The sequence below is a fragment of the Lissotriton vulgaris genome, chromosome 8 (genome assembly GCF_964263255.1).
Source record: "Lissotriton vulgaris chromosome 8, aLisVul1.2, whole genome shotgun sequence".
Taxonomy (NCBI): domain Eukaryota; kingdom Metazoa; phylum Chordata; class Amphibia; order Caudata; family Salamandridae; genus Lissotriton; species Lissotriton vulgaris.
Genome location: NC_141696.1, coordinates 322,308,376 through 322,331,023, shown reverse-complemented (window position 1 = coordinate 322,331,023; position 22,648 = coordinate 322,308,376).

The following is a 22,648-nucleotide window of genomic DNA, read 5'->3' as shown; positions in this document are numbered from 1 at the left end:
ATTAACTTTAAGGTAATTTTTCTCCAGTACTATACCTCGTTTTATTCTGAATGAATCCATGTCGGCCTCATAATTAGGACATTAGCATTAAGTTTAAGTTTATGATCCTCTGTTTCTCAACTTATCTAAATACGCCTATTTGGGCGTCCAATCGTAAATAGTGATGGGGATTCTTTTGAACCCCTCCTCATTCAAATCCTGTTTTTAATTGTTCCTAGGAACCCTGCCCACCCCATCCCTCGTCCTGATGAAGACCCACTCTGTAAGGGGTACTGTCCCTACTATCTCAAGGGTCGAAACGTAGACTATACCGACCACAATACCAGCTTCTGGCCCAAAGCGGGATTAATCCAGCCATATCAGAAGACTGTTTTTCATGTGATTCTCTCTGACTTATTGAAGCAGCTTAATGTGGCCCTTGGAAAGGGAGCCATTGCAAATAATGTTATGACTGTATAATAGAATGAAATGCAATTCTATCTCTGCTTGTTTTAATGAAATGAAGTTTTTCTGCACTCAATTACAGATTTCCTTCACAACACCAGCACTTCCCCACTCCCCCTCCCTGTTGCGCGCGTGGGCACAAAACAAAGTATAATGAACCAATGAATGTAATTGATTGATTACTGTTATAACCAATAGTAGGTTGTGGGTATGTTGTGAATAAAAACAACCATACCACTGAGATACATTTCTTGTATATTCATTAATTTTGTAAGTGAAGTTTTTAATGAATCTAAATCTATTCCCAGTCTGGGACCCCTCTATTTCTAATATTCTGAGATAATCCTGACTGCTCGTGCTTTGCCCATGGACTGTCTGTAGGGAATGTCTTGGAGCACATTGTCATAGAGAAAGTAGAGCTCAGGTCACACCTGGAAATGTTAGTGTTGCCTAAGTGAATCTTTGAAACTGGCAGGTCCATGGCTGTACAGGAGGGAAGTCAAGATGGTTTGGATCCTGGAAGAATTGCACAGACAACTGTCAGGAAAGTGAAGGACAATGGGTGTGGGAAACCAGCCAGTGAATGTCTTCCAGCACAGTTGGATGGGGCACCAGAGGAGGCCAACCAGAGCATGATGAGGAGGACATTGCCTCCCTTGGTACCCTTCCTTAACTTGGTAAGTGGTAAGTAGAAGGAGAGCCAACCAACGAGGAGTTCTGCAATGAGTGCTCACCCCTGAGGTCCTGAGGCATAAAACAGAAGCCCAGGCAGCTGGTGACACTTCTGGAGATCACCTCATAAATTGGGAGAGTTACCTCCTGTTTAGTGAGCCTAAGGTTTCTGAGCATTGGGCAACTCGTATATAGGTAGTTGCTCAATTTTTCACGGTGCGCCTAGACCATGAGATAAACCTGACAGGCCAGCTACTGATGCATTGTGTAGGTCTCGTCTTACCTGCCAGGCTAGTAGAAAGGCTGGGAAAAAGCTGAAAGAAAAGCCTGTTGTTGACGCACGCTTTGAAAGGGCGAGCATTTATATTGTGAAACTCTTGGACCCTAAGACTGCCATAGGCAATAGGTTTATCCTAGTCTTGGTGGACCATGCCACTAGGTACCCAGTGTAGTGCTTGTCACGATTGTTGCCTCAGAAGCACCAGGGAAATGCAGCTAGTTCCACTATCTCCCCTAACCGGTTCACCATGTGCCAGAGTAGAATGACTGGATACAAATAGTGATGCCCGTCAGGGGAAAACAGGGAAACAAAACATGGTAAGTGGGGGAAAACACAGGTTTCTTCATACACAGGAGGAGTGGCTGATGATCCTGGGGGAATCAACAAACTTCTGAAATAAGTTGTTTCCTATATGTGAGAACAAGGAATACAGATTAGTGCAGCTCTTGGAGATATGTAATATAGAAGGTAAGAGAGTTGAGAAATATGCGTACTGTTTAGAGTAGAGAGGGTGGTATACACGTAGACAGAAAGGACTGGTCTGGTATGCAGGAATGACAGTTCTCCGTGTACCCTGTAATGGTTCTAGAATGATTATTCTAGCTACTTGTACTAAACTCAACAAGGTAACAGATATGCTTCTGTGCCTACCTGTGTATGTATTAGGGGAAAACCTATAAGCTGGAACTAGACTCTATACTTCTCTATTTCCAGAAACTAAACACTAAATCACTGCCGGGATTAGTATCAATACTCCACTAGTCCCAACGAATACATAAGAAATGATCTCTGTTCGTCAATGACACTATAATCACAAAAACATGAACCGAAACGGTCCGCAAGAAGGGATCTATACAATAATCCCACCAACTGCTGATCCCTTAAACATTCAGGGATAGTGAACAAAGCTCATACTAGAGCAACCGATGCGGCTTGTAGACACTCAACCTCCTAACCGCCAAACTTAAATCAGGAAAAGCAAATAGGACTACCGATAAATAAACTAAGCTTGGTACCTGTTCGGGAACGACCCGACGCCAGCCGCAGACCCGACGGGACCCGCTAAACGCCGCCTCCGTGACCCGATTCGATAACACAGGACCCCGGAACAGGAAAGGAACACAAAGCGTTCTGAGAAGGGAAGGGAGTGACTAAATGCCGGAACAGGGGCTCCTGCGCATGCTCGGTTCTTCGCGCATGCGCGTTACACGTTGCCAACCAACTGGATGTGGTTTTTTCCAACCACTACCTCGGCTACAGACACGACTCCCAGATGCTTAAAAACAAGGGAACCCAATTAGGTAAGAAAGGACCTTGGGTAGTAGTTATGTATTCAGAACAATGGTCCTTACATTAACCAATATACTAAAGAAATGAATATAGGCTAAAACAAGCAGCACGTAATAACTCTCTTTTTCAGAATTCTCTGGTTCACGTGTTTCTGTTAGAACGTTGCTATCACTCGATACCTGCTTCTTTGAGCTTATATCAGCCCATAATAATTGTGCTGCATAAGGCTTTTGCTTACTCTTATTCAGGCTTGCATTCTTATAAATCCTGATGATAATCCAATTATCAGCCTAATGGATCGAAACATCGTCGACTACTGTTAACAGTCGTGCACATTAATCATATTGATAAAAGAAGTGCAACTACTGTTTTTGAAGCTTGTTATAATAAAAATTTACATTCTTCAAGCCTTTTTATCTTGCCTGAAAAGTCTTTGTTTTATATGTATGTGGTTTTGTGTAGGTTGCAGGATTGTGTCCCATATTATTGTTGTGTTGTATTTTTGTTTACCTACAATTTAATGAATTATTAAACTTTGTGTCTGGATGAACACTCAAAATATAGTACTAATTTTAGCCTATATTCATTTCTTTAATATATTGGTTAATGTAAGGACCATTGTTCCGAATACATAACTTAGGGCCAGATGTAGGTCGGTCGGTAACGGCTGAAAATCGGTATTTTCGGCCGTTATCGACCGGTATACAAGATTTGGCATGTAGGGGGCAATATTTTACCGAATCAGTAAAATTACCGATTCGGTAATTTTACCGATTCGGTAAAATAAAAAATCGGTAAATTTACCGATTTGAAGCCACCCATATGTAGGTGGGACTCTTCAGAGTCCCAGAAGCCTTAACGAATTGGTATTTTACCATCAAAACCAATTTGATGGTAAAATACTGATTCCGGTGTGCATGCACATGTGTGCATGCACACCTATGTCATGTGACAGGCAGACCTGCCCTTAGGGCAGGTATGCCTGCCACATGGCACCTGTGCCTGTTTTGGGGGTGCCAGAGGGTGTCAAAGTGACATCCCCTGCACCCTTGTGAATTCGGTATTTACCGATTCGGTAAATAACGAATCAGTAATGCCTAATCATTCCTATGGGCTTCAAAGCCCATAGGAATGAATGGGCATTACTGATTCGGTATTTACAGAATCGGTAATTAATGAATTGTTAAGGATTCGGTAACGAATCCAGATGTTGGGACCTACATTCCATTTACCGATTTTGAAATACCGAATCGGTAAAATTGGGTATTTCAAAATCGGTAAATGGGATTTACCTACATCTGGCCCTAGGTACCCAGAGGCCATCCTATTGATGTCTGTCACTGCACTTAAAGTGGCTCTGGCACTTATATAGATTTTCACCAGAATGTGTTTCTTCAAGGAAGTGGTGTCAGAAACTGGCAGCAACTTCATTTCTGCATACATGAAGTCTATGTGGAAGGAGTGCGGAGTTACTTATAAGTTCTCCCTACCCTACCATCCACAAACCAATGATGGGCTTCTTGGAAGATTCACCAAGACCCTTAAAGGCATGATTATGGTCTTGCCTGAGCTCCTGAGGCAAAAGTGAAGCTTCCTCTTGCCATGCCTGCTTTTCGCTTGCAGAGAGGCGCCAGAGAAGGGTGTAGGCTTTAGCCCATTTGAACGTTTGTATGGTCATGCTGTCAGTGGGCCTCTCAGTCTGGTAAAGGAGGGGTTGGAGCAAGCTCCCAAGAGACCACCCCCAGGATGTGGGTTGCTATGTGCTAGCCCTCAGGATCCAGCTGACCAAGTGCTGGAAGAAGTGTTCAGCGAACTTGGGCACTAACCAGAGGTAATTAAACAATGGTATATCCAAGCTGTTCATGGTGGAATTCCAACGTTGGCAAAAAGTGTAGGTGATGGAGCCAGTGGAGCTCTGAGCTCCCCAGGACTGCTAGACTAGGTCATATGAGGTGTTAGAGAGGAAAGGAGAGTCCACCTACCTGATGGATCTCCAGACCCACCCAAAACCCCTTAAGGGAACTCCATCTCAATGCCTTAAAACCCACTAGGAGAGGTCTGAGGTCACCATGCTGCTGGTGACAGATGATGGAAATGAGAGTGAACCTCTCCCTGATCATCTATCATCTAAAGAGAAGGATGGGGCAGTAGAGAGTTTTTATTTATTTTATTTCAGGAGTGTTCGATAGCGCTGGCCAGTCCCGAAGGTATTGGAGCGCTTTGCAACAGTTGTCATGCGAGAGTCATACAATCTAGCAAAAAATATACATATTAGCACAGACGCTTTGAAAGTCTCAGCGTAATGTAGCACCTTGAAGCATGGAGATCAGATAGTGTTCAGGTTGTGTGCCTGTTGGCTTGCGCCGAGCCTCCTATGGGGAGGGATGATATAGGCACCTCCCCTTGTGGAGGGGAGGAGGAAGAGGATCTAATGACTCAATATCAAAGAGCAGCAGTGTGCTGGCTAGTGAGCTTTAACATCAGCTATTGGTTTGGGATTAAGGAAGAGGTCTTTGAGCTGTGTCTTGAATTTTACAAAGGAGGTGATTGTCCTAATATGGACTTGAATGAAGTTCCATATTTTTGGTACATTTCCAGCGAAGGACCGGGGTGCATTTTTTTGTTTACGTGTTTTCATAGGGATGAGAAGTAGGGTGTTAGTGCTCCTGCGGTTCCTTGCCTGGCTGGCTTTCTTGAGTTTGGAGGCCAGGCATTCAGAGTTCCCTGTGTGCAGGGCTTTGTGGTAAGGCAGTTCTGAAGCTGGCTCACATTTTGACTGGGTGCCATTTTAGTTCTCTGAGTGCGAGTGTGATGGGGTTGTATTTCTTAACTCCGGTGACCATTCTAGCTGCTGCTTTGAGAGTTGTTCTGAGGAGAGCTAAGTGGGATTTTGCTGTACCTGTGAGGATTACATTCCTGTAATCGAGATGAGACAGCACCAACGATTCAGTTGCTTGTTTGAGGACCTTGGGAGGAATGAAGGGTTTTATTTTGTTGAGTAGTTTCATGTTGAGGAAGGCGTTTTTTGCGGCGTTCTTGATATGTTTTGCCATGTCGAGTTTTGGGTCTAGGGCGATTCACAGCAATTTTACAGAGTCTGCCAGGGGGAGATTGCTGCTGAGAGCATCCATAGCTTTTAACCATTCTGAGATTAGAGGGTTCTCTTATTTGTTGGAAATAAGCAGGATTTCTGTTTTGCCTTGGTTGAGTTTTAGATGATTTATTGTTAGCCAGTGTTGGACCCCTCTTAGAGTTTTGTTAAGTCTCTGAATGTCATCAATGGAGGAGGTTCCGAGGTAGAGCTGGATGTCGCCTGCATAGAGGTGGAAGGGGATGTTGGCTTTTTTAAGTATGTTGGTGAGGGGTTCCATGTATATGTTGAAAAGTTGCGGGGAGAGTACTGATCCTTGGGGGACACCCCTGCTGACGGAGTGTAAGTCAGATGTGAAGTTTTTGATTTGCATTCTTTGGGTGCGGTTGTGGAGGAAGAAGGAGAGCCAATGTAAGACCATCTTATCTACACCTACCCTATCTTGAAGGACCTTTATGAGTTGATTATGGTCAACCATGTCAAAGGCTGCCGATAAGTCTAGGAGAATGATTAAGCAGCATAGGTCCGTATTGAGTGATTTGTGGATATCGTCTATGAAGTTCGAGGATCGCGGTTTCGGTGCTGCAGCCTATTCTGAAACTCGATTGGTTGCGGTCTAGAAGGTTGATGCTGTTGATGTGTTGAATCAGTTGTAGGAGGGTGCACCTTTCTAGGGGTTTGGATAGGAGAGTAAGATTGGAGACACGTCTGAAGGTATTCAGATCATTGGTGTCCAAGCCTGGTTTTTGAGTAATGGTGTGACTTGGCCGACTAGGATCTAGGACGTGAGAGGAAGATTTGGCAGAGGAGATTAGATTGACTATCTCCTCTTCCGAGATGGGGTTGAAGGATTTCCAGGGTTCCGGGGGTGTTTGGGTGTAGAGTCTGCAGACCCAGGTGGAGAGATCTTGTGAGGGGGACTGAGGTTGTTGTCCAGTGAAAGCTCAATCTTGGTAATTTTGTTGTTAAAGAAGATAGCGAACTTGTCACACCACTCTTTGGAGGCTTGACCTGGGTATGTAGGGGGCTTGGAAGTTTGCTGCCCAATGAAGTTGAAGAGTTCTTTGGACCTTTTTTTTGCGTTGTTTAGAGCGCTGAAGAAAAATGCAGATTTTTCATTCTTTACGTGGTTTTTGTACTTTGCGTGAACTGATTTGAGTTGATCGTGGAGGATTTTGGAAGGGTTGTTCTGCCAGAGTCTTTCTGTAGCTCTAAGTTGTCGCCTTTCAGCATTGATGTCTGTGTTGAACCCGGATCTGGATGGAATGCTCCTGACTCTTTTTAGTTTCAATGGGGCAAATTGATCCAGAATGAAAGTCATATTTGTGTTGTAGAGGGAGGTGAGTTCTGTTATGGAGAGATAATCGGTGAGGATGGGAAAGAGAGAGCTTACCTTTTCTTCTAGGTCAGCCAAAGGAATCTGATGTAGATTTCTCACCCATTTCGGGGGGGTCATGCATGAGGGATTGTTTTCGGGTTAGTTGGTTGATGTGGAAAAGGATGATGTGGTGGTCAGACCAGTCAACAGGCAGAATGTGGTTTTCCTCTGAACTGTGTTGGGTGAGGTTCTTGGTGTGGATGAGATACTTCAGGGTTTGGATTAGTGAGTTATTTTCTTTGTTCCAGTATAGATTTAGGTCCCCCAGAATTAGGTTGTTTGCATCACAGAGCGAGCAATTGGCAATCAGGTCAGACAAGTGTTCGCTGAATGTGTTGGTGTTGCCTGGTGGATGGTAGAGGCGATGACAGAGTAATGTTTTTTTTGTCCCTTGTCTTAATGTTGGCGGTTAGGCATTCAAAGGAGCTATACTTGAAGGAATCAATTTCCCGTTATAGAGACGTTGTTCTTTTGAATGATTGCTATTCATCCCCCTCCTTGGTCTTTTCTCTCTTTATTAATTATTGCAAAGCCTGGTGGCACCAGCATATCCTTGATAGGGTAAGATGAAACATTTAGCCATGTCTCAGTGATGAACGTAATGTCTATGTCATGTGTGAGGATTGATTCTGCAGCTCTGTTGCATGTTTAGTGGCTGATCTGCAGTTTATGAGCATGCAGTTGGTGAAGGTCTCCTCTTTTTCAGGTTTCTTCGTTAGGGGTGCCCTGGGGATGTTCGTGAAGAAGGCAGGGGGTCTTGGGGAACTCGCCGGAGAGTAGTCTCTCCTGAATCTCGTGATCACCTGTATCTATGGAGTTTTGAGCGACATCGGAGGAGTAGTTATATGTGGAGGCAAGCTCCGACGCTACAATTGAGGACATTGCAGTTCTTGTTCTTTTGGGTCTCTGTGTCTGGTTCAAGAGGGGGGGGGTTGAGATCCAAGTGGGGCAGAGTACCTTGGAGTGCAAAGGTCCTGGATTAAAGTTTCTAGCTGGATTTCTACCAGGGCGAGATGATGAGACGTTTCTTCAGAGGTGGGGTATCAACGTCTCCCCTACCCTGACCCCAGAGAATTAGAGAGACTGTCGCCAGTTGATGGACCAGTATGCCTCACTATTTCCCCCCACTCCTGGGCTTACATACTTGTGTGCCTATGATATAAACATTGGGGACAGCCTGTCCTGTCAAAAATATAATGTGAGGGACAAAGTGAGGGTCAGCATCAAAAGCCGAAGTCACTGAGATGCTAGAATTGATAGTCATTGAGCCCACCAGTAGTCCCTGGGACAGCTCAGTGGTGCTGGTGCCAAATGCGTCCCCACTTGGCACCACTGGGTACTCAACTCCATCACTAAGACTGACGCACAAACCATCTCTTGAGCTGATCATGTCATTGATAGGTTAAGGGCTGCTCGGTTCCTAGGCGCTTTTGCCCAGAATCCAGCATACTGGCAGATTGCCCTGGCTGAGGGGGCTAAAGAGAGGTTGCTTTCTCTACCCCGGAGAGTCACTTACAGTTTATAATGATGCCCTTTGGACTCAAAAATGCCTCTGCCACCTTTCAAAGGCTTTTGAACCAGGTCTTAAATGGGGTAAAGGCCTTCAGTGCTTCATATTTAGAGGACAAAGCTGTCTCCGGCAGGACCTTGCAGGACCACCTATTTCACATGCAGGAAGTGCTTCAAGCTCTACAACAGGCGGGCTTGACTATCAAGGCCAGTTAGACCCAGATAAGAAAGGGGTCAGTGGTGTACTTGGAATGCCTAGTGGGCTGGGGTAAGCTGCAACTCTTCCAGGCCAAAATAGAGCCTATCCTGGCCTTGGAGCCCTCAGACACTCAAATAGAAGTCTTGGCCTTCCTTGGCCTCACTGGGTACTACAGGAGGTTTGTCAAGGGATGTGGTACGATCATTGCTCCCTTGACTGAGCCAACTTCCAAGTAGTATCCTAAGAAGGTGATCTGAAGAGAGGCCTATCAGAAATACTTTGACTCCCTAAAACGAGCCATATGCACAGCTCCTGTGTTCAAGACCCCTGACTTTTCCCTGGAGTTTATTGGCAAACAAGATGCATTGGAGCATGGTATAGGGGCAGTTTTTTTCACATTTAAATGTGGAGGGCCTTGACAACCCTGTAGCATTCATCTCTAGGAGGCTACTTCCCAGGGAACAGAGGTGGAGTGCTATTGAGAGAGAAGCATTTACTGTAGTCTGGCCACTGAAGAAGCTAAGATCATACTTGTTTAGGACTCACTTCTGAGTTCAGGTGGACCACTAGGCCCTCAAGTGGCTAATGTGAATGAGGGCTGAGAGTCCAAAATTGTTGAGGTGGTCCATTTCTGTACAGGAACTGGACTTTATGGTGGAACACTGTCCTGGTTCAAACAGCTCCAATTCTGATGGTCCCTCCAGGTTGTTCTGCCTCACTGAAGAGAACTTGCAAGGGGCTGGGTAGCTACAAGTGGGCTTCTAGCACTTATTGTGGCACCCACTTAATTAGCACCTGTTAGAAATCTGTTTACTGCTTGACTGAGGTATCATCCCTGGTCAAGTAGCAACCACAATCCTAGTCATGGCACGGAACAGCAAACCCCAAATGAACCTTTACTCACTCCCTGGTAGCTTGGCATATAGAAGTCAATCTTAACTTAGAGGCAATGTCTAAACTATATATTTGTGCAACACTTCAAACAGTAAAGCATTGAAAACATCATAGAAAAAGACCCCCTACCATTTTAGAAAAATAGAGCACAATTAAATAGATAAAACTAACATCAAAAACAACAAATAATCCAATAAGTAGAACCAGAGTTATTAATTTTTTAAGAATAAAGTATAAAACAGTGCCTAAAAGCAGAAAGCGTCAACCGCTGCTATCTGGTCGTTCTGAACTCGATCAAAGTCGAAAGGTTCAGGCCAACCACAATGGAGTGTGGGTCAGATACAGTCCAAGATTAGTCCAGTTGAAGTTTTTACCTTCTCAAGTTTTGTGGCAAGAGCCCAGTTCACGTTGGAGAGGGTTGTGGGGATCAAGGAAAGTGCGACCAGAGGTGGTAGGCATGGCATGAAGAGTAGGCTGGGAATTGTGGGCTGGCGGCTGGAGCTTAATGTTGGCTGTCCACCATGTGTGATTGATGCTTGCTGTGCAAAGGGATGCACTATTGGCAGCTCATGCTGAATTCTGGTGCGATTGGCGTGGTCTTAATGTGAACGGGCCTGTTCGTGGCTGTAAAGAGTCCAAAAGCTTGAACTAGCCTGTGAGCCACACCTTGAGGAAAGAATTGGAGGCTACCAGACTAGCCCTTGAAGTCACTCTGGGGTCGTGGATTTGAAGTGAACTTGTGGGTCCAGTTATTTTCCTCCAGGCAAGAGGGTAGCACCGAAAGCTAGTAGTTCCTTTAGAGAGGCAGTCCAGCAGAGAGGATGTCCTTGTAGCAGCACAACATTCCTTCTTCCTAGCAGAGTATCCATAGGTCCAAAAATGTACTCAAGAAGTGGTGTCTGATGTGTCACATTTCTACCCTGGTGCCCTGGTTTTGGAAGGTGGGAGAAGCTTCTAGACATTGGCTTTGAAGTGCAAGGAATTCCCTTCCTCCCCTGCCCTGGCTCCAAGCTGGCTGAAGTGACAATACAGGGTCGTTTGGCCCTTTGTATGAAGTCAGAGCAAAGGCTATTTAGCTGTAAGTGGGGCTGTGCTTAGCTCCGTTCACCCATCCTGCCAACAGATCACTTACCCAGGCACATATAATCCCTACATTGTGTGACCATCTGGGAGGCATTCACAAAGTCTAATGGTCAGTTACACCTAGTTGTGTGGCCCAGGCCAGGCTATAGGCACAAAAGGTCTAAGAGCAAAATAATACTCACATTCTAAAAGTGGAATTTTTATAATTGTGATCAAAAACCAGACTTTACCTTTAAATAGGGCTCTTCACCACAATTCCAAAGACTCCAAACATGACACAGCAACCAGCTGGCAATTGAAATTTACAGCCTAATAAATGTAATAAGTAATCCCCAATGTTATCCAATGGGTGGTAGTAGTAGTGAAAAATTATAGTAGGAGCTTTTCACTACTAGGAAATAACAAAACTTTAAAGTACATGTCCAACCTTTCATTTACACAGCACCCTGCCCTATGGGCTACCCAGGGCCCACTTTAGGGGTGATGTATATGTAGTAAAAGGGGAATTGAAGGCTTGCCAAGGGTGATTAAATGCCAAGTAAACATGGCAGTATAGATCTGCATTCAGGCTGCAGTGGCAGGCCTGGGACATGTTTTATAGTGCTACATAAGTGGGTGGCACATTCAGTGCCAGAGACCTACTAGTAGCCTTTCATTCATAGGCCCTGGGTACATGTAGTGCCACTTTATGAGAGGCTTATAAGTAAATTAAACATGCCAATGGGGTATAAGCCAATGTAACCATGTTTTAGGGGAGGGAGCAGAAGCCCTTTAGCACTGGTTAGTAGTGGTATAGTGCTCAGGCTCCTAAGGCCAACTCAAACAAATTCAGCAAAAAATGGAGGAGTGAAGGTAAAAATTCCAGGGATTACCCTTCAGAAAGGGCCACGCCCAACACAACCCCCTCCAGCCAAACACCAGGGTAGACTAATCAGTAACTTTATGGGCTTCCATGCTGAGGTGATAGAAAATGGAAGAAGGCCCAGTTATGCAGAGGCACATGTCAGTTCTACACCTCTCTAAACTCAGTTGGATCCCTCTCTGTATACTCTCCTGAGCCACTAAAATGACCCCTGGGGAACCTTCCACCTTACACGCGGATCCCATGAGTGAAACACCTAACCATAACTTACTCACAGATGCATCCCAGTAGACAGACAGCACCACAGTGGCCAACAAAGTGATGTGTCCCATTCCGCCCCTTGGATCAGACTCCTGCCCCCAAACCAAGGAAAACTTTGCAGTAACCAGCAGAGGCCAACAACAGCTGTCAGTGTCATAAGCCAGACCCCAGACCATCCAAGGACCTTTGACCACTGCTGTGTCTCAGAATGGGGATAGTAGCCCCAGGTGTTTTCCCCCCTACTTCCTCTCTAGCTTTCACCAGTCCAGGGATGCAGCCTGAGACTGCTGACTATACCCAATATGTATACCCTGAGGCTGAATGGGGGCCTGGTGAGCCAGAACTTCCACCGGGGAACCATCATCTGCTCTCAAGGGTGACACACTATGTCTGTGTTACAAAGGAGTCTGTCTGGTGGAGATCTCCTGCCCTCTGTCTCAGTGACAATGCAGGGAAGTCCCCCAGGCCAGACATGGCTTTACCACTATCAGTCTTTTGGTGCTCTGTGCTCAGAGATGACCACCCCTGATCCACTGGCTCTCCCACTGTGGACTCTGTCCACCTCTTACTCCTCCATCTGGGCCTCTGCTCCCTCTGCTGTGTAGTTGTATCCTCAGAAAACTGAACTGGTAGGGCTCTATTGGCTGCCACCCCACCCAGTTCACCTGACACTGTGGCACTCCCACCAGCAGATAATCTCCTGGTACAGACTAGGCCCCCATGCCTGTGACCCAACTGGGAGCAATCAAATCACTGGGGTTGGAAATTGGGGCACCCTGGGCTTCCATCCACCATAACCACCCCTCCTATCCTCAAAAGGAACATGGGACCCCTTCTCACTCATACTATATTGAGACCTGTCTGGTCACTGTGTACCTCCCCCTCACTCTGTTGGGGGAAACCTGATCTACCTTCCTTTTGATCACTCCCCAGTGCCTCCCCAGACACTCTGGTACTAACCACAGGCCTGCCTTCTTTGCAATCAAATTATACAGACCCTGATTAGTGTTAACCTCACTATCCCTCTATCCATCCAGTCCCTTACCCAAGTAACCCACAAAGTACCCCCTCCCAGGACTGGTGAGACAGTTCTGACCTTCCCTGAACCTTAACCTGTACTCTTCTGGGGTGAATCCATATCACTTGACAAGTGTCTCCTTCATGATGGGATACTTCATCCTGTCTCCCTTCTTTAGGGTAAGTAGGGAATCCGTCCCATCAATAGGTATATGTCTCTAAAGGCCAGCTCCCGAATCCTCCTCAGGGATCATGTACATCTCTAGAGCTACTTCAGATGCCTCAAACCACCTATCTATGTCATGCCCCACCTTAATGTCAGACACCTCTCTGGGTATGCGGACCCTTCCTTCAGCACTTGATACATATTTTTGCTATCACCATTCCTTCTGGGACTCTATGTTATGTTATGTTAAAAATAAAAAATAATTTGTTAAGCGCACTGCCACCGATTGGTTTCCTGGCGCTGATAATAGACAGAAAGTGAAGCCTGAGGTTATGGAGTATGCTGGGATTATTGATATGCTTGTCTGAAGAGCCAGGTCTTTCATGCTTTCCTAAATGACATGAGATCCGGACAAGTCTGGATCTCAAGGGGGAAGGTGTTCCACAGATGGGGTGCCAAAACAGCAAATCTGCAGCCCCCAGCACGCTTGCGTTTAAAAGCAGGTATCTGGAGGATTGCCGGATGGGCTGAGCGCAGATTGCGGGAAGGAATATGTTCCGTGATGAGTTTATCAATAAATTTAGGACTTTTGCAGTGGAGGGATTTAAAATCATGCATCCAGTTTTGAAGGAGCAACGTTGGGCCATGGGGAGCCAGTGGAGGGGGGCGTGGCTTGGACCCCAATGTAGACGGAAGAGGGACTCTGGAGCTCCTCCTCAACCGCTCCTCGCAATCATACATCCTGACCCCCGAAATTGGACCCCTGGCCCCCACCTAGTATTGGAATGGTCTGGGGAGCATAGGGGTAAAGACTGGGGGAGCTGGGTGCCCCCAAGACCGCAGGGAACGACTTTTTTCCCCCCGGAGCGGTTGGCGCGCTGGGAGCGCAAAATGGCGGCTGGAGTCACAGGTCGGGCTGCCTGACGGAGGTGGGCTGCCGACGGAAGGAGGCTCACAGAGGCGGCAGGCCCTACAGAAACTGGGGCGGAGCGTCCTGCAAACTATCAGAAGTGGGGAGAGCGGACTGGCGTGGCGGCCTCGGAACGACCTGGGAGCGGCAAATTCGCGGGCCGCCTGACCCTAAGATGGCGGCGCCCGTGTGAGTGCCCCGAGCCCCGGACGTCTGGCCAGAAACGCTAGGAGGCCTGTAGATTTCCCCCTGTGAAGGAGTTTCCTGGCTACTGGAGCGGGGGCACCGGCGGCCCCTTACCGGGAGGAGCATGTTGACAGGTGGCGGTGGCTGAGGGCTGCTGACGGCTGGGGACCCGTCGTGAGAGGACAACAGGAGGACCGGGGGGCGCCTTCGCGGGAGGCCCACAAGTCTCTGGCACGGCCCGGTGAGCTAACCATAGGGTCTCTGGTACCCTGAGGCCGACGGTGCCTGCTTTGGCTGCTTCTCTGGGTCCCCCAGGGGGGAGACGACCCAGGGGCCCCATCTTTCTCCTCATTCTTGGCGGGGCCCATGGTAAACCCGCAGTGAGAGGACCCAGGACTCCAGGAGTCTGCCCCTCAAGCTGGAGCGCACCCCCTGCTGTCCACGAGCCGGCCTCTCCACTTTGCTGCTGACAGCTGCTGCGGGCGACCGCTTCGGGCAGGGCCTGGAGCCCTCCCTGAGGACCCTGGTTGGGGCGTCCTTCCTGCGCTGCTTAGCCCCTGCACCCACTATCAGTGGAGTGGGAGTGTTCTTTGCCACGGGAGACGGAGTGGCGTGGACCTGGTACGGGGGGCTCCCCTGTGGAGGCGACTGAGGGCTGACGGGCCCTGTGCACTGATTCTGAGTGGGCGGCTTGGAGTGGACTCCGGAAAACTAACGCAGGATGGTCCGGGCGGCCAGAAAGAATGGATTTGATGTTCTGAGGCTGGATGACCCGGGTCACACTATGACGGGTGGCAAGGAGGCATCTGGCTCTGGGAGCTCAGCCCCGCCACGGGACCCCTCCCTGAGTAAAATTATGCAGGCCATTGTGGCATCGCAGGAGGCCCTGGAGAAGCAAATGGACACCATTGGCTCTGACCTGTCCCTCTTGAAGGATGACCACAGGAAGCTGAAGGAGAAGGTAACGACCACGGAGGCGAACATGTAGGACATTCCAGGTGATGTGGCAACCCTGAAGGCCTCATTGGCAGAAGTGGCGCAGAAAGTTTGGGTGCTGGAACTCAGGGCCGAGGACAGCGAGGGACGCTCCAGATGTAACAATCTCCGCCTCGTGGGAGTCCCGGAGAGGGAGGAGGGCCAGGATGCGGTGACCTTCTTGGAACACTGGTTGCGGATGGAGGAGGCGCCGGAGGGGCTCTCCCCATTTTTCGCTCTGGAGCACGCCCACAGAGTCCTGACGCGCCCGCCTAGAGCCGGAGGACCGCCTCGCCCGATGGTGGTCACATTCTCCAAGCGGCTAGGGGCCTGCCGAACCTGCGCATAGGTAACAGCAAGGTCATGATTTTCCCGGACTTCACCAGGGACGTCCAGCGTCAACGATCATCCTTCCTGGCGGTCAAGCGGAAGCTTTGCAGATGCCCTATGCTATGTTGTTCGCGGTCCACCTGAAGGTCATTGCTGGCGGAGCACTCACTTCTTTCTTACAACGCAGGCGGCTTGGGACTGGATAGAAACCACGGGGGCAGCTGGTGGAGACACGCCCACTGCGACCACGCCTAGACGTGGCTCCACTGATTTGACACCGACGCGGCGACCTGGCTCCCCCACCGGATGGCAACAGGAGAGAAACAAAGCCAGGGGGAGGTCAGCCCCTCCACTAACAGCTCGGAACACTCGAAGAATGCTGAACTGAGTCCAGGCTCCAGCAGCGCACATGGTCTCTCCGAGACGGATCTCCCGGTGGTCACCCCACAAACGGCGGATGGCATCTTTGGCTGAAGCAGCTGTGAGGACATGGGACACTCTGTTATACGGTATTGGGACACGGGGAGGGTCCTACCTGCTGTTGCGAGGGTGTCGGGGGTCAGCTGCCTTCTGTTGTTCATAACTGTACTGTTGAGGGGGGAAGAATGGACGATTTTTTGAATACTTGGGGGGGGCCGAAGCTCCGGATCTAAATGGCATTGACGTTCCGTATAGCCTAGCCTACTCTTGTTGATTAACGCTTGTTTTACAGGGTTTGGATGGGGTTACCACGTTGGTTATCTGTCCTTAGGGGGAAAGAGTTGGGTAGAACTGTTCGATAATGGGTATGAGGGGTGGGGGGTGGGTTCTGGACGTGTCAGAGGCTTCCATGAGGGACTATGTGAACTGCAATGTGGACTGCCATGGGACCCGACTTAGGATACAAATGTCTCACTTGGAATGTGAGGGGGATGCATACCATGCATAGACGCCACAAGATTCACTCATACTTAATTCGACGGGGCATACATATTGCCTTCCTCCAGGAAATGCATCTCTTAGCCAGGAGGGGAAAGCATTGCAGCGGAGATGGAGAGGACAGGTATACCACACTGATTACTTGGCCTATGCCAGGGGGTGGCCATCTGGATAAGGGCTGGGGTACCCTTTCAATGAACACAACAGCTTATTGACCCTGGGGTTAGTTATGTAGTTGTGAGGGGCAAACTGGATGGGAGGGACTTAACATTGGGTTGCATATATGCACCCAATGTGGGCCCACCTGCCTTCTTCTCCTTAGTGTCCCGCACATTGGCACCGTTCTTGATGGGCCCACTGCTCCTTGGGGGGGATTTTAATTGTGTGACTGACACTGCCTTGGATCGCTCACATCCCCCTTTACCAAATGCACCAGCAAGCAGACTAGCGCTTGTGTGTTCTGACTGGCAATGGCGTTGGGGGCTAATTGACGCTTGGAGGGCTCACCACCCATTAGACAGGGACTACTCCTTTTTTTCCTCCCTTCACAAACTTTACGTCCGCATAGACACCTTCGTGTGCTCCCCGGATGTGCATGGCGAGGTGTGCCATAGCGAATACCTTACGCGCACGAAATCCGACCATAACCCGTTGCTGGTGCACCTACGTTGGTTGCAATGCCGCCCACGCATTCCCACCTGGAAACTACGCCCAGAGGCGCTAGACGATCTGGTCTTCCAGACAGCGATAGCCTCGAATATAGAGTCGAATTTTCAGGTTAACGCGGGGACTGCCGGGTCGGCAACAGTCGAATAGGACGCCTTCAAACAGTTGTGCGGGGACGATGCATTGCGACGGGGTCGTGGGTGCAGAGGACCATGCTCAGTGCAGTTGACCAGGAAGACGCAAAGCTAGGCTCGCTGGAGAAGGACCGACCTGAGCGGCCAGACATTCAGGAGTCTCTACTTGAGGCGAGGGAGTCAGTAGCGGCGACTGTGGAGCACCTCAGATGCTTCGATCACAAAGCCTACCTCTGGCGTGCGCATTCGGAACGGGATAAAACGGGGGCACTCTTGGCCTGGCTAGCCAATCCGGCTCACCGAAATTCGGTCATTCTCAAACTCAGAGATCATGTGGTAATGGCCGGGTTCGACCAACAGAGGATAAATGAATTATTCCATGACTATTACACGGAGCTCTACCGTAGTCGAGTCCTTCCGTTGGAGACTGAATTCTAGAAATTCCTGGAGGGGCTGGATCTGCCGGAGCTGGAAGAAGAGACTGCAAAACCTCTAAGGGGTAAAATTGATGAAAGGGAGGTGAGAGTCGCCATCAAGAGTATGGCGCAGAATAAAACACCAGGCTCTGATGGTCTACCGACGGAGTTCTACCACACTTACGTCGACCTCCTGGCACCCCGGCTGGCGTGGCTCTACAATGAGGCAAAGCATCTGGGCAGCTTACTGAAGACCACTGGCGAGGCGCTAATTGTCCCACTATTGAAACCTGGCAAACCGCCTTGGGACAAATCGGCGTACCGCCCGCTCCTCCACGTTCTGGAGACTGACACCTACAAGGTGGAAGAGGCGGCGGTGTTTGCCGTTGACATGGAGAAGGCCTTTGACAGCCTGGAATGGCTGTATCTTTTCCATGTTATGCACGCCATGGGATTGGGTAAGGGTTTAGTGGACTAGACGGCACTCTTATACAGGAACGCTACGGCGAGAGTCAGAACGGGAGGTGTAATATTGGAGGCTTGCGTAGTAGGGAGGGGTATGCGTCAGGGTTGCCCCCTCTCACCCCAGTTGTTTGCCATAGCGATCGAACCTTTAGCGGCGCGAGCCCGATTGGGACGGGCATATCAGGGGTTGGACGTCTATGGGCAGCTGCATCATATCGCATTATATGCTGATGACCTCCTGCTGTTTTTGGCGAACACTGCTGCCTCCCTGCGGGGAGCTAAAGCTCTACTTCAGGCGTTGAGCAAGGTGTCTGGCCTCAGGGTGAACTGGGCGAAGTCTTAGCTGCTCCCGACTCGGGCGCGCGGACCATGCCCACACTCTTCGGAAGGCGTGACCTGGGAGGAGAGGAGCCTTCGATACTTGGGCACTTCGATCTACCATACTAACATAGACATTCTGGAGGGTAACATCAGATCAGTGACTTTGATTTCTGGGGTAAGCGTCCCCTATCCCTGGCGGGAAGGGTGGCACTCCTTAAGAAGGTGACTTTGCCGCGGCTGCTCTATTTTTTTCGGACTCTCCCGGTCTGTATCCCGGCGAGCTACTTTCGTCGTCTACGGACCACCGTGACTGGGTTTCTGTGGGGCGCGGGTAGGCGCAGAGTGGCACTTACCACGCTTATACGGCCTCGGGCTGAGGGGGTTCTAGCGGTGCCGGGCTACAAGCTGTACTACCTGGCGGCCCAGCTCCAGTGGTTGACACAGTGGGCAGCGAGAGCCATGAGGGAAGAAAATGTTTCTGGTGAACCAGCGGGCCGGTGCAGGTGATCTCCCTGTTTATACTGGGCCTCCCGATGGGGGACCTCCATCTTACTCAGGAATTCGCGATGGTTCGGAAGTGTTGGAATAGATATCTGCGGAGAGGTCACATTGCGGTGCCATACGCATCAGAGATCCCGCTCAAGCAATGCAGGGCGCTCTCGCACGGGGGCACATAGCACCGACTAGAGAACTGGGAGCACCAGGGACTGTAGACCATTGGAGATCTATATGACGAATGGGCTCTAATGCCCTTCGACCTCTTGCAGGATTGCTTTGGACTGCCGCGGGGAGACTTCCTTCTTCATACGGCGCTGACTGTGGCGATCCGTAAACACTGGAAGGCGGGTATGGTGGAGCCTCCGCCCTCCAGGGGCTGTCAATACGTGGTAGTGGCTGAGGGGACGGTTAAGGCTATAACGTGCCTCTATAAATGTATGACCGCGGAGGCTCAGATCTCGCTCGCAGCTCTGAAGGCGAAATGGGAGGCGGACTTAGCAATGGAGATCCCTGAGACGGCGTGGTCTGGTATAGTAGAACGGGCCTGGAAAGGGACGCGCAATGCGAGGTTTCAGCTGGTGCATTTTTACATCCTACACAGAGCGTACCTGACCCCTGACAAGCTCCATGGGTATTTCCTGACACACTCGGCGGCCTGCCTGCGCTGTCTGGCGGAAGTGGCCGATTTCCAACACATGTTCTGGTCCTGCCCGGCTCTGGGCTCCTTTTGGCGATGGGTGGTGGAGAATCTGCGGGAGGTCACTGAAAGGGATTTGCAACCCACAATGGCACACTGCGTCCTACACTTGTTCCCACACACATCAAAAAACAAAATCACTAGTAAATTCCTAGACCTGGGTCTGCTGCTAGCGAAGCGAGCTATAACGTCCCAATGGAAGGCAAATAGGGGGCCCACGGTGGAGAGATGGCGAGCGGAGCTCACTAAATGGGCCAGCTGTGAGGGGGAGGTGTGTCTGCAGCTAGCACTTAGGGCAGGCACTGATACTGCTCTGGGGCGGGCCCGGGCCTGGGAGTGGTTGGTACTCGAACTCACGCTTCCGACTTCTGACAGCGAGGGATCCCCCGCAGGCAGTCCTGGTCCTTAGACACCCTGGCTTGGGGTGGGGGCTAGGCCCATTTCTTTCCTGGGATCGCCCTGCGCCCCACGTGTTGACTGCACTTTCCTACTGGTTATTCCTGATAGTCGGTCTTGGACCTGCAATGCCCGCGAGGGAATCTGGCTTGCTCTTGTGGACCTCTGACATGACTGGGGGGAGGGGTGGGATAGGGGGTAAAGGGGTAAGGGATGGAGGGGTTAAGAGGGGGGAGATTAGGAGGGGGGAGTTGTTTGATATTGGTTGGAGCTCACTGGGTCAGGTGCGGGGGGAACCGGATGGTTAGAAACGCAGCCCTGTGTACAGTTATATGTGAATACTTATACAGCTCTTAGCGAATAATGCTCTCCTGTCTACTGCCGCTCGACCTCCGGGTTGTGAGTTAAATGGCCGTGTTAGTCTAAGATTTCCATCTCAGAGCTTTTGTACCACGACTGCAAGATGCTGCCCTCGATGGCGACTTGATTGTGCACATATTATTGCTGCAATAAAAATTCTTTAACAAAAAAAAATGGGGAGCCAGTGGAGGTTTCTAAGCAATGGAGTGGCTGATTGCCATCTTGGTTGCGCCATAATTAATCTAGCTGCGTAGTTCTGCACCATTGAAAGGCGCCTCAACAGATAGAGGGGTAGGCCTAAATAGATGGAGTTTGCATAATCCAGGTGGGAGAGCAACATGGCGATCACCACCTGGATGATGGCCTCTGGGGTGAAAAAGCGTTGCACCTTCTGGATTTTTCTGAGCTGGAAAAAGCACTTGGAGACCACCTGACCCACTTGCACTTTTAGTGAGAGATCACTATTCAGGGTGACTACAAGTGTCTTTGCTGAGGAGGAAGGGATTGGGGCTTGGCCCATGTCGGATGGTCAATAGTGCGGGCCCCAATGTTTAGCACTGTCTCCTGTAAGCACTAGCTCAGTTTTTCCAGGGTTTAATTTTAAATGATTTTGGTTCATCCATGCTTCGATGAACCTCATAGTGGACTGAAAGTGGGAAATGGAAGATTCAGAGTTATCGATGGTAAAGAGTAATTGCAGGTCGTCTGCATAATTGTACACAGTCACCAGTTTATCTCTTAGGGCCTGGATTAGAGGGACAATATAGAGATTAAACAGGTGGGGTGACAGCGAGGAGCCCTCTGGTACTCCGCAAGTGATGGTCTGTTTAATTCCGGCCAGATCTCCAAGGCGAACTGCCTGGAATCGGTTCTCTAAGAAGGACTTCAGCCAGCAGGCAGCTATGCCCCCAATGCCGGCCCGGTTGACAGGGTCGATCAGGATGTTATGGTCGACAGTGTCAAACACGGCCGATGAATCAAGCAGCACCAAGGCCTGGGGGGAACGTCTGTCAGCGCAGTCCCGGAGAGTATCTAGAACCGTGACTACCACTGCCTCTGTTGAGTGGGCAGGGCGAAACCCTGCCTGACGGGGTTCCAGGCAGTTTGATACCTCCAAAAAATTGGACAGGCATCTCGCTACGTGGGCCTCTATTACTTTTGCTAAAAAAGGAAGCAGAGAGATAGGGCGATAATTTGCCATGCAAGTTGGATCGGCCCCAGGTTTCTTCAGGAGCGGTATGACCGTCGCTTCCTTAAATGCAAGGGGCACTAGACCCGAGGTGAGAGAGTCATTCAGCAGAGTGTAGGCTGGGGTCGGGAGAGCGGAAAAGCACTCTTTAAGAATGTAAGGAGGACATTTGTCCAAGGGGGCACCAGATTTAACTCTTACTAGCAGCTCCTGGAATTGCTCTGGGGTAATAGTGGGAAAACTATTAAGTGAGATGGTGTTGGTAGTGATATGAGTTTCAAAGGGGGTATTAGTAAGGGATTTTGGGATACTATCTTTGATGTCCACAATTTTATCGATAAAATAGACATTAAGTGCATCACAAAAGGTCTGGGTTGGAGTCACACTAGGAAGAACACTGTATAAGTTAGTCAGCTCATTCAGAATAGAAAAGATGTCCTTAGGTCTATCTGATGAGATGAGGATGCAAGAGGAAAAGTAGGCAGCTTTTGTGGAAAGGATGGCCTTCATATAGTCTTTCCTGGCCATGATAAATTTGGATTTTAAATCAGGGGAATAGCTGTGACGCCATTGTCGCTCCAGTTGGCACAAGGACAGTTTCTTTACTTTTAATTCTTGCGAAAACAATCGCTGGGCGTCTGCGCGCTGAGCCAACTTGATTTCCTTATAAGGTACATGAATATCGCTGGCTGCTTGAAGCCAACCAGCAAGGTTGGATTTAGATAGATTAATGTCAGGGTGAGGAAGTGGAACAGTGTTAGCTAATGTATGTACAAACTCTGATCTATCTAATGTATTCCATTTCCTTGCTCTATCACCAGCTGGCTTGGCGATTGTCTTAATGGGGAAGCAAGAAAGCTTAAATTTGAGAAGAAAGTGGTCCGACCAAAGGCAAGGAGAAGTTTCCGCAATTGTGCTTAAGGAGAAGTTGGACCAAATCTGGTCCAAGATATGTCCTTTGCAATGGGTTGGCGAGGGCACTTGTTGTGACTCTACCAGCTGTTTGGCCTTTAAGTCCAGCTCCATTAGACTCAGTTCATG